Raw genomic sequence first — 13,750 nt, forward strand, 5'->3', positions numbered from 1 at the left:
CTGATGGTTTCCCCAATTCATCAAAACACATATTCCTGCAACTCTGGTGCAGCACCTGGCGGTAGTCACGGTGCCGTCAGGCGGTTCCTGCAGCCTCCAAAAATCTCCTATTTTCTCTCTGTTCTACGAATCTGAACTTTTACGCACCGCAGCGTTTCCAATCGAATCTCCAGTTCCCTAGCACCAGATTCTCATTTCAATGTATTCACTCACTTTTTCCAATGCAAATAACTCCCAATTTTTCTTCGTTTGGACATCAGAACCCTAAATTCCAACCCTAAGACACCTTCTCACTGATCCATTCAAATTTGTCCCTCAAAGATATGAAATTCATAGGCATACAACATTATATCAACACTTAACAACTATCACATGATTTCCTTATGATCAAAAACACCCTAGAACCCCAAAATCTTCAGAATTGAACCACATTAGTTCGCGTCGCCTGGCGGTTCAACAGTCACCGCCAGGCCCTTCATCCAAAACCTAGAAAAACTAGTGAAAAGCTTTGTGTCGCCTAGAGGTCGGGAGCTTACCGCCAGGCGGTTCCTCGCAGGAACCCAGAAACACCAAGAACAGAACGTGCCGCCTAGCAGCTATGCATAGCCCGCTAGGCGGTTTCTAGAATTTTTCCAGAAACTCAGCAATTCGAACAAAGTTCAAGGTTTAACATACAATTCAAGCTATACATCATATAAATTAATCATGCATAACAACAAAATGATAAACCTCCCCTAACCTGGAATTCCTTTGCTTAAATATAGTGCTTGAGTTCTTTCCTTGAGTTCCAATAATTCCCCTAAGCTCTTCCACTGTCCAGCCCCTCAATTCCACTCCCTACTCACTATTTCTCTTTGAATTCGTGCAGCCCTCAATACCCCTAATGTTCAAACTCCAAAGCCCTCCTCTTTCTCATAATTAACCTTTTATTATTGCCCTTAATGCTTGTTTAATTACCAAAAACGAAAAATAGGCTTAATGGTAATGTTTATTACCATTCAATGATCCTTTATAGTCTGTTTTTCAGCCACTTACAAGCTTCCAGACTGCCCATTCATCTAGGTTTTCCATCAATTCTTCACATTCAAACCCAAACTAAAGTTTAGCAAAAATAAAGTTTAATTTGGGTTCTCTAAGGTTTGAACCCACTAAATGCAATGCCAACTAAATGCCAAACCATTCAACCAATTCATATTTCATGCTAACTAATATAATTCAAATATCATATTATTCCACAGCATGATTAACATATATTTAAAACAATAACAAATAATAACACACAATTAGCATACATAGAACTTGAACCCAAGTTTTCTCACACAATCAAGTATTCTCAACCACTTGAGCTAGTACTTTTCCACATCATACGAATTAGAATTTGATGTCATAGAGGTTTTTCCTACCCGCATTTATTAATTAATTAATTATTTAATTAATTAAATTCTATAGGTTTTACATCATCAAATCTCAACTAATCATTCAAATTCTTTTGATCAATTTGTAAATGATCATGATCACTTGGTGATTGGATGGATTTCTTTCACAACATTCTGAACTTGATTTGTATGATCAATTTGATACTCGTTTAATACTTTAACCTTTTACTCATCTAGTCATGATTCTAATTAGGTCACCTAATGGAAGCACTCATCTAATAGGTGTTTCAACATTTTGCTTAATGAGTTGATGTTGACTCATCCAATAGATACTCGTCTAGTATCTTTTGTGTGCTTTTGCATTTACTCGTCTGATGCTTCATTTCAATGCTTTTTATCTTACTCGTTTAATGCTTCTTTTCTTTACTCATTTCACGCTTCATTTGACTCGTCTACTCCTTTGTAGAAGTCCAATGCTTTATCACTTGCAGTTGACTCATCGGGTCAATGTAGTCATCTGATACATTCATTTCGCTCTGCATTGTTGGAGTCATCTGGTCCTTATATTTTGACCTATAGTCTTGAACCGTCTAACGCATTCAACTACCTCAAATTGCTTGACACTTATGTAGAACTTGAATCATCTAATGGCCTGGTCATCTGATCCATCCTTCAAGTCGTTTAACTCGTGCTTTCAACTAAGCTCATCTAAGTCGTGCTTCTTTCATATGTTTGTTTCTTTCCTTCAAGCACTAACTCATTCTTTGTTTCATTGTGCTTTTCTTAAACTCGTTGAACACACGTTAGCTAAACAAAACATATACACATGCATATTCATATTTACAAGCAGTCAGTACATAAATTCATGGGTTGTTTAATGGTCATGTTCATACATCTAATGAAGTCTATTACTTAACTGGCCTTTTTTCATGTCCAAAGCTTTGCCTAAGATATATTTCTAATCAATCTAAGCTTGTATAGAACATGTATATTGGCTAATTTCGGTCTAATTCATTATATGTTTTTTTTCATCAAAACTTATTCATTCTCAAACTTGTCTAATGGGGTTTTCAACACCAAATGCTAACAAAAGTTAGAAAGTGCTAGAAGTGGTGCATTGATAAATTTCTCTTTCAATTGTGTAAAAGTCATTGCTTTATCAATGCCTCATTTGAATTTCACACCTTTCTTTACTATCTCATTCAAGGGAGCGACTATGGTACTAAAGTCCCTTTCAAACCTCCTACCTCTTATAGAAACTAGCCAACCCATGAAAACTCCTCACTTTAGTCACACTCTTAGGGGTTGCCCAATCCTTTTTCTTGGTCCACTTGAACTCCTTTGGAGCATACCATTGACCTTAGGAAGATTACATGGTCGATGCCAAAGATGCATTTCTCTCTATTTGCATACAAGGACTCCTTCCTAAGGGTCTATAGCACACTTATCAAATGGTTCATGTGCTCCTTTGTAGACAAGTTATAGACTAGAATGTCATCAAAGTAGACCACTACAAACTTGCCTATGTAGGATCTAAGCACATGATGCATGAGCCTCATGAGAGGTACCAATGTGATATAGGTGTTTGATGAAGATCCACTTGAAGATTAAGTTTTAGTGTGTTAAATATGAAAATAACATGTTAAATGTAATGTTTTGTTGTTATATCATGTTAGTAGACTATATGACATAGGTTAGATGTCTTGTGTGCCTTAGTGTGTCTCTTTTAATCTGTTAAAATGGGTTTTAACAAGTTAAAAGGCTTGCAGTATATAGTTTCTGGTATGAATGCATTCAGTCAGTTGAATTATTTTTCAATCGACTGATTTCATTTAAGCCAAGTGAAATTAGCTGACTGTACGAAAAATTCAATCGACTGATTTCACTTAAACCAAACTATATATGTTATGCTTTCAAGAGCACAGTTGCGTTTCTGAGTTTATGAGCACGAAAATTTGTCATTCTTCTCTGGAAAACTCTCTCTCTGGAAAATCTCCAGTATTTTAGCCGACTGATTTGTCTTTTTAATCGACTATTTCATAGTTCAAGAACAAAATAGTCTGTTGTTTTATTTTTTAATTGATTGAAAGTGTATTGGTCTGCTGCTTTTACATCGTAACTTTCTAGTCTATTTGATTCAATTGAAAAGAGGTTTAAGCTTTCAAAAAAAATTTAAAAAGCCAATTCAAACCCCCCCCCCCCCCCTCCTCCCCCTTCTTGGCTTAAATCACCATTTCAAAACTAACAACAACATCACACAACACTTTGTCATGATAATTTTGCGATGGAGAAATTAATGAGAACTTGTTTATTAACCTCAATCTCCCCATTCTCTCTTAACCATGATAACTTGTAGGGATTGGAAAGAGGGCTAGTTTCCAAGCCAAGCTTGCCCACCACCGTTGTGTTGGCCACATTCACACAACTACCTCTATCAATGATTAGAGAGCAAACTTTGTTATTAATGATGAACCTAGAGTGAAAAGTATTTTCTCTTTGAGATTGCTCAAGCTCTTTTGGAACTTGGCCTTGCGCCTCACTACTACCAAGTCTCCTTCACATGGTTTGATTTCATCCTCATGTGAGAAGGAAGAAGAGTGAGAAGAACTTTTTCTTGATGGGAAAGGGGGAGAAGAGTGCTCCCTTTCAACCTCGCGTTCAATAAAAGAAAAGTCAGCATAAAGAAATGCTAAATAAAGTCAAAGATGACAGGCTAGAGGCCCCCTTTGTTGTCATGCTCCTAGGAAGGTCCTCTAAGCTCAAATGAGGAGTCATGGACTCATCAATATACATTCAATAATTGGTATATTTTAGCGTCCCACTCAAGATACACATTTTAATCATTGCCTCCATAGAACTTAGGGGTCTTCAAGTTGGTTGGTGGTTTCCTTGTTGGAAACGTTTCTATCCCTCTTCCTCCCAAAGTATCTCTTTTCTTCTTCTTCTTCTTCTTAACATCTATAGGGTGAGTGAATCCTCATTTTATCTCTCTTGGTCCTTCTCTATCTCAAGTCTTTGAATTGTCTCCCTTAAATGTTTATCATTCTCTTTCCTAGATATTTCCTTTTCCTTGAGAAGCTCCACTAGATATGACTCATTTTTAAGTTGAGTCACTATGGGTTGCCCATCCTTGGGTGATTATGAAGAGGACATGTTTACCTACAATGTTAACAAAAAAATCTAAAACACCAAAGCATACTAGAATAAGGTTAAGCACAAAGTGAAATTTAAAATCAAATAAAACAACTCTCCAAGTGTTTGACTAGCTCCCTAATGTGTGGTTCACTCACTCTCAAGACCTTTCTAAAAGTGTTAAAGGCTTCACAAGTGCATACTCTCAAAAGAAGGCAATTCAAGTGAAAGGAACATGCCAACCACAATCACTTAAGGAATGAAAAAGAAGAAAACTTGAAAAAAGAAAAAAAAATTAAAGACAAACAAGAAAAGCTCAAAAAAAAAAATGCTACTTCCAACGAAAACTATTTGTGAGACCAAAAGAGAAAAGCTAGCAAGAAGACTATAGAACACACTTAAACATACATGAAAAATTTTCGCCAGGTGCGTTTGCAAAGATGACTAGTTTCCTACAAAGATGGTGCTAATTTGTCATACTCAACCACACACCTTAGAAGTTTCAATTCTAGAATCAAAATAACATGTGAAATTTTGGCACAAATTCTTCTCAAATTTAGGTTGTATAACTCTCGATAAAGCAATTTCTAAACCTAAAACCGATTTCAAACTCGGTTTTATAATTGAATTAAGATGGCTATTTAGTTGTTAGATGAATATGAACACTTAGCTTATATGTTTAGGCTCAACCAATCAAATCTAAACACATGCAACTTAGGCTAAGCATATCCTCATATATGTTCAAGTATAGGAAATAAAGAAAAAAAAAGCTTCAAATTAGCATGTAAGACATGACTCAAACAAAGTTAGGAACATTTAAAAAATAGTCATGACATGAATAAGATACCAACATGTAGCTATCTTGCAAATTTACTCAAGAACATACTTCCGATAAACAAGTCAGATTAAGATTTTAAAAATTGTAATAATAAGGAAATAAATAAAACTTAAATTTACGTTGGCTAAAGTATGAGAGGGCATGTTTCTACTTTTATGCTGAAATCAATTAATGGGTATTACTTTCCGCACCCCTATATTTTTCTCCTGCACTCCTATTTTATTCATATACCTATTTTGTTCTTTCGTTTTTATATCTCTTTGAAATTGTAAAATGCATAGGTCATCGTAGTCCTTACTCTGCAACATCAACACAAGATGCGAAGAAAAACTATGAACAAAGATGTATTCGTTGCGGCTTTCATATTGTCCAAGAGAACATTTTGGATCAAAACTAATGTGACATTTAGATTAAAAGAAAAAACTTCCACGCTGATCAATCTAAAAGTAAAAAAAGTAATTAATTGCAAGTAAAAAAATCATTTTTTGAATTCTACAATTAGAAAATATATTTTTGATTAATACATAACTAATTGTAAATTGTATAATCCAAAATATAATATTTATTTTTTATACAATCCAATAATATTTTGAATCAATCAACCTAAATTTATTTTAACAAAATAGCATGAAAGATGTTTTTCACATTTCTCAAAATTAACCTAGAACTGGGAAGAAAGCACCAAATGACAAGAAACAAGAACCGAATGTACGTTTCTTCTTATACGCCGTAATTTCTAACTACACCGCCGTAATGTTTATTTTTGTGAAAGTGACTTTCAAATTATCCGTATAAAAAAACTTTTAGAACAAACTTTCTAAAATTTCTGACATAATTTCTGAAACAAGATTTTCAAAACATAAATTTTGGAATATAATTTTCAGAACATGTTAAGATTTTCATAATAAGATTTACAAATTAAGATTTTTAGAACAAGTTTTATAAAACACATTAAATATATTTTACAATAAACTTTCTGGAACATAAATTTTGAAACAAGTTTCCTAAAGGAAAATGATAAACGGACTCCCTAAAAGTTACTACTTTTTTACTCCCTTACGTGTTACTGGCAGGTGGAATTTTGAAAAGAATTTTGATTTATTATTTTAATTGTTGACGTGGCATTGAATACGCGTTGGAACTTAAATTGGGAGAAAAAGAAGGATTTAGGTTTTGAGTTTGTGGTTCCCCTTCTCGTCGTCATCTTCTGTTTTTGTACACACAATTGGAACCGAGACAGGGAGAAAAAGAAGGGACTAGGGTTTTGTTCGAAATAAAATAAGTTTTGGGTTTGCTTAGTCTCTCTTGCTCAAAGTAAATCGCTCTTCCCTTTCGCTCACAGTCGTCTTCTATCTCCATACACACAGAAACGCAAATCGTCAAATTGTCATACTGGACCAACATCAGATCTCACGTCCTCTCGCCGTTGTGTCGATGAGGACCATTTTCCTCTGTCGCTACTAGGGCAAGGTCTTGCTTCTCCCTCTCTATTTCGTTTTTTAATATCATATTCCTTTTTATAAGCAGTTTCTATATTTCAAGGAAAACACCAACATAGTACTTGAATTTGTTGTAGTTGGTGTTCGTATTTGTTGGTGATGGTAAAGGTACGACGTGGTCTCTCGACACTTTCAAAGGGATTGTAGAAATTGGCAAGTTAGGTAATTACGTGACTATGCCAATCATTCTTACTTTTGCCAACAATCCCCGCAACCTCAGCAAGTTCATACGAAATGTATTCTCCTAAACCCTCGTCTTATTTCTCGTATCTAATCATTTCAAGGTTCATGTACTTTAATCCATGCTCACCAAAATATGTTCTTTTTAAATTTCTTGTTTCTAAATTTCATGACCATTGGGTGGCCATGGTACTGCTAATCCCTTGCCTTCCTTTTTCTTGATGTCGATGGATGCAATTTCAAGGACTTGATAATCCCTTTACTTGGTTATTCTAATGTTTTAAATAATCTTTTTAGGTTAAAAATATAATTCAACCCCTATTTCTGTTAAGATTTTTCTCTTTGATCCTCTTAAAAAACCTTACTAAATTAGATATAATGGTGTAAAGGTTACCGATTTGGTCCTTTGTCAAAGTTAATTTTCTTTATGTATTCTTAATTTGGTCCTATAGATTCTTAATTTAGTTCCTTATAGTTAGGAAGAAATTTTAAATACATTGATAATGTTTGCAGAGAACGATTTCGTAAGTTTTTATATAAAGGAACTAAATTGAGAATTGGCAACATATATAGGCTTTGAATTTTATCTTTAACCATAATGTTCAGATCTCTTGATTCCCTTTCCTCACTCTTCACTTTTTGGAATGCGAGATTCAAAATCAAATGATGTAGGGTGTTCTCCCAAGCATTCCATTTTCTCGTAAAGTCTCGGTCTTTCGCTTGTTTCTCCCAAGGTTTCTAAACTTGTTTTGCTATTGTAATAATTTTTGTTTTGCTGCAATAAAAGCTAAGATAGGCATTCTAAACTTGTTTAGATAGATGTTTTACATTTTCCTTCTCTGATTTAGTGAAGTTCTAGCTTTAGCCTACTCTAAGATGCATTTATATGTCTTAATAGTGAAATTTTGCATTTCTTATTTTTTGGTTGTAGTTAGATTAGCTTTTAGCATTCTTTTAGCATTTAGAAGTTGTTTAGAATGTGAGTTTGCTGTTTAGGTAAGTTAGGTATCAATTTTAAATACTAGTAGTAAAGTAGTAATATTAGAAGTAGCTTTGATGCAGGTTGTTGTTGTGTTACTTTGATGCAGGTTGTTGTGAACAAACTTAAAAGGAATGGATTCCAAGGAATCAGGGAATTTCTTGTAGAGGAAACTAGCAATTGTAGCAATGTGCATTCAGGAGGAAGCACATACTCGACCTTTGATCAGTGACATGGTTAAAACCATTATTTTTTTAGCAAAGATGCAACATACAACAGAGACTTTTTTAAAGGACAGAGAATGCAGTTGACAAAAGGAATCTGAAATGGTATAAGATTAGAGAAGATTAAGAACAATGAATGTGTAACATTTTTTTTACTATAGCATGGTGCCACTTGGTGTCATGATGAAAATCATAATTATTATATATTTTTTCTTGTTCGTGACTTACTGATTAATAACATTAGATATTGATAATAGAATGAAAACATCGCTATCATATTTATAATTTCCTAATTAATGTGATTTTCTAATGTAAACATAAGTGCCAATAAATTGTTGGAGAAACAAAAATAACACCAAGTTATTGTTTAATCTAATGTTATTTATTTTCAATTTTTTATGTAATGTATATTTTTGTTGTAAAAAAATGTAATTTTTTTTGAATATATTTTTTCATAAAATTAATCAGCAAAATTGTGTATGTTTTTTACAATAAATTATTTCATCAAAAGATGAGTTAAATTAATTTGTAACCTTTTTTCATTAAGTCAATGTTAAATTTTTTGAAATTAAATTAAATATTAAAAAAAATATAAGAATATATGTCAGTAAATTAACTTACATTTTTTTTTCACAAAGAATAAGAATATCATAACTTTGTAACCATTAATTGATGACTATTGATATATTAAGTGTTGACCTACGCAGTACTTTTTGTACACAATAACAATCCAAGGTCTGTGGTAAGCCACTTAACATGTAAACCAATTTAAGTGAATTAAAACATTTCACTAAGGTACATGGAAGCTATATTGAACATGATGAAATCTGGTGTGGGATAATTGGTCCACAACTCCTACATTATAGACATTATAACTCTGGAACTATCAACTGTTGACCACTGATATATTAAGTGTTAACCTTAACAGTTCTTTTTGCACACGGTAACATTTTGTGGTATGTGGTAAGACACTCAACATGTAAACCGATTTCAGGGAATTGCAACACCTTACTAAGGTTTATGGAAGCTATATTCAAAACATAATGAAATCTGGTGTGAGATAATTTGCCCATAAATCCCACATGCCAAACATCATAACTTTGAAACAATTAATTGTTGACCCTTAATATATTAAGTGTTGACCTGCGCATTACTTTTTGCACACAATAACAATATGTGGTCTATGGTAAGACACTTAACATGTAAACCGGTTTCAGGGAATTAAAACACCTCACTAAGGTTTATGGAAGCTATATTCAAAACATAATGAAATCTGATGTGGGATAATTGGCCCCCATGCCAAACATCATAACTTTGGAACAATTAATTGTTGACCCTTGATATATTAAGTGTTGACCTGCGCATTACTTTTTGCACACAATAACAATATTTGATATGTGGTAAGACACTCAACATGTAAACCAGTTTCAGGGAATTAAAACACCTCACAAAGGTTTATGGAAGTTATATTCAAACATAATAAAATCTGGTATGGGATAATTGGCCCATAAATCACACATGCCAAACATCATAACTTTGGAACAATTAATTGCTGACCCTTGATATAGTAAGTGTTGACCTACGCATTACTTTTTGCACACAATAACAATATGTGGTCTGTGGTAAGCGACTCAACATATAAACCAGTTTCAGTGAATTAAAACACCTCACTAAAGTATATGGAAGCTATATTGAACATGCTTAGATCTGGAGTGAGATAATTGGTCCATAACTCCCACATGACAATCATCATAACTTTGGAACTATTAACTGATGACCATTGATATATTAAGTGTTGACCGAAGTAGTACTTTTTGCACACAATAACAATTTGTGGTCCATAACTCCCACATAACAAACATTATAACTTTGGAACTATTAACTGATGACCATTGATATATTAAGTGTTGACCGAAGTAGTACTTTTTGCACACAATAACAATTTGTGGTCTGTGGTAAGCCACTCAACATGTAAATCAATTTCAGTGAATTAAATCACTTCACTAAGGTGTATAAAAGCCATATTGAACATGATGAAATCTAGTGTGAGATAATTGGTCCACTACTCCCACATTATAGACATCATAACTCTGGAACTATCGTTTGCTGACCACTGATATATTAAGTGTTGACCTTAGCGGTTCTTTTTGCACACAGTAACAATTTGTGGTCTATGGTAAAACACTCAACATGTAAACCGGTTTCAGGGAATTAAAACACATCATTGTGGTTTCTGGAAGCTATATTCTACATAATGAAATCTGGTGTGGGATAATTGGTCAACTCCCATACGACAAACATCATAACTCTAGAACTATTAATTGCTGACCCTTGATATATTAAGTGTTGAGCTGAGTATTAGTTTTTGCACACAATAATGGTCTTTGGTATGTGATTGCTCATTACACCAATAGTTTTTGCACACAGTAAGAGTCTTTACTAATTACAAGAATATCACAAAATTATATCAATTCAATTTACAAAATAAAAAAATATAACAATATATACGTCAAATTAGTCTAAGTCTTAATATATTTATCAAATTCTGTGAAATCCACCTCGTGAATTATCATACTTGTTCTTGAATTTAGAAATAGGAATGAAAAAATATAATGAGCTACATGCATCCAAAATGTTGCCTTCCCGCTGATGAATCACCATGTCAACAAAATCATTATCCAAAACTCCTGCACATTCAACAATTAATTGTCTAAGTTTCAGTTTAATCAATTGGACTAAAAAATCTATTAACATTTCTACCTCCAAAAGATTACAACATTGCATTTTAAGAGATTATATATTTATTCCAATGTTCACCAAAATGCAGGAGCAATACCATGTTTGAATCTAAATATACACAGTAAATTCAAAGATTGTATAAAGAGTGACAAGTAAGATCATCACACCTTACTGCTTACAAGAATATTATCTTATTACTTTGGACTCATTTCCTCTAATGCAAAGCTCAAAGACTCGAAGAGCCATTGTCAGTATGAAATACAAGTAGGGCAAAATACAATTTAAAAGATATATTATTATTTCTTCTATGAATGACTACTTCTTGTTATCTTTTAGTCTCACAGTCTTGATGCTTATTTGTTTTCTAACTCAAATCCAAAAATTACACAAGAAACTTAATCAACCACTTAATCCTCAACCTTAATTACCTCAACACCGTTATTCCTTTTCACCAAAGAACCCAATGGATGCAATGTACTACACTTTCTTTAACATTGAATGCAAGAAAACAAAATGAAAATTATTATAAAACAATAACCATTTACACATGCTAGAATCTAATAAATTATGCATCATAAACAATAATAAAAATCCACAAGAATAAGCAATTGTAGTTCCTGGTCCAGTGATGCCACTTTTTCAATTGTAATTCCTGTGGCAAGATAAGCAAAATATTTAATTCACAAGAATATCATTCTATTTATTTGATCTCAATGTTGTAAACAGTTTGATTATCAAACTAAATAAGCAATCAAGAATTCATAAATATTTTTCCCCCAACTGAACCAAAAAATTGAAGTAATAAGGAAATCATCCCTTGTTCAATGAATAGGACAAGTAGCATCTCTCAACAAGTACCAAAGAATGATTAAAAACATGGACAAATTTGTGTTCATAAAAGTGTCTGATTGAAGGTGATAATTTCTCCAAACATAATTATATAATTAATCACATAAATTTTCTTATAGTTAACATACATTTCTTCTCACTTTTAATGAATTACAATTTTTTTTTGAGTAAATGGCTACCAAATTAGATTATGTGAGATAAAATAGGACCATCTACAGGGAAAATCTACTATCCAATATGGAAAACTATATCTTCCACACAAATAATTACTACATATATGTTGAAAGCATTGTCATCTAAACAGGATATGCAACTGCATCGAACACCACAAATGTTTTTATTCTCTTAAATCATTTAAGTGTGTAAACAGGCTATGCAAGTTATGGTACCAAAAAATTGCATGTAAAGATGTATAGAAAAATGCATAAAAAATAAGTTGTTAAAGTTCTTATAATTACCATAAACAAGCTCGATAGTTAATACTCTTCTACTTGAAATAGCATCCACAACTATTGGAAAATAAAATCGCTCGACCCCATCAAGAAGATCTTGGTACAACTTTTGATTCATTGCCTCCAATCGATAATCACACTCACGCGATAATTCTTCTTTGGCCACCTACAAAAATTACAAGAACTTAAAAAGTAGGATTTAGCATAGAGACGTAAAATTGTCCAATTTGGGGCAAACTACATGGAACATTAGATGGATGCTTGAAAGTTGAAGAGGCATGCTCACTCTTTAGGTGGTGAATATTATCAGAACCCAAACCACACCATTAAAAAATGAAACAGAGATGGAGAAACATGACCTCACGCTAGTAGCGACAGGGGAAAACGGTCATCATCGACGCAACGACAAGAGAACGCGAGATCCTACGTCGGCCTGGAGCGACGACAGTCCGACGATCTACGACGATGAGCGAAAGGGGGGAGCAATTTACTCCGAGTAAGAGAGACGAAGCAAACCCAAAAGCCATTTTCTTTCTAATGAAACCCTAGTCACTTCTTTTTCTCCGAGTCTCGGTTCTAATTGTGTGTATCAAAAGATGATGGTGAGAGGCAGGAACAATTTTCTCTGAGCAAGACACACGAAATAAACTCAAAACCTAGTCCCTTTTTTTCTCCCGATTTAAGTTTCAACGCGTATTCAATGCCACATCAACAATTAAAATAATAAATCAAAATTCTTTTCAAAATTCCACCTGCTAGTGACACGTAAGGGAGTAAAAAAAGTAGTAACTTTTAGGAGTCAGTTTATCATTTTCCTTTTCTAAAATATGTATGATACTTTCTAAATTGAACATGTTTCTTACCATATTTAACCGAATAGTTTATGAGGTGTGCTAACGTTATTGCTGATATATAACCGAGCTTTGAATTATTACAAGAAAAGGTTTATTTGCAAAGACTTTTCGACATTCAAGTTAGTAAGAGATAATAAATAAATATATGAGAGTAAATTAATTATGAGATTATTATACTTCTTGTGATGACATGTATTTATAAACTTTCTAGATCATAAGTAAACAAATATATTAAACAAATTTTGTTACATGAAGATAATCAAGTATTATATTTTGAAGATATTATATAATCGATTATTATATCATAGAGATATAACAAAATATGATAATAAGTTATTATGTCATAAGATATTAATCGTAAATATCGTTGAAATATTTCATAATATCTTAGGGGTATGTACATAAGCCCTTCAGCTCAAAAGCTGAAAATCAAATGCAGGTGGATCAGTTTAATGGATGAAAGAGTTTTATCATTCTCCATTAGTTGTAGCTTGCGGATGTTGGTTGCATCCGAACTTAGAAGAATATGCCCCAACCTTGTTCTAAAAAAAAAATCCAATTTAGGGGGGGGGTCCAAACTAAGAAAAAAGTGTACATAATTGGACATTGATAAGGTACTTGGATGTTT

At 33.1% G+C, this 13,750-nt stretch overlaps 1 long non-coding RNA gene across 1 annotated transcript; it reads left to right on the forward strand.

Annotated features, from left to right (window-relative positions):
* Positions 1-6,635: 6,635 nt before the first annotated feature.
* On the forward strand, positions 6,636-8,382 carry LOC114181192. The gene is made up of 3 exons (XR_003603763.1): positions 6,636-6,816; positions 6,923-7,081; positions 8,114-8,382. It is a non-coding gene; the product is annotated as an uncharacterized LOC114181192 (long non-coding RNA).
* The last annotated feature ends 5,368 nt before the right edge of the window (positions 8,383-13,750 follow it).

This window comes from Vigna unguiculata, chromosome 4 (genome assembly GCF_004118075.2).
Source record: "Vigna unguiculata cultivar IT97K-499-35 chromosome 4, ASM411807v1, whole genome shotgun sequence".
NCBI classification, from domain to species: Eukaryota; Viridiplantae; Streptophyta; class Magnoliopsida; order Fabales; family Fabaceae; genus Vigna; species Vigna unguiculata.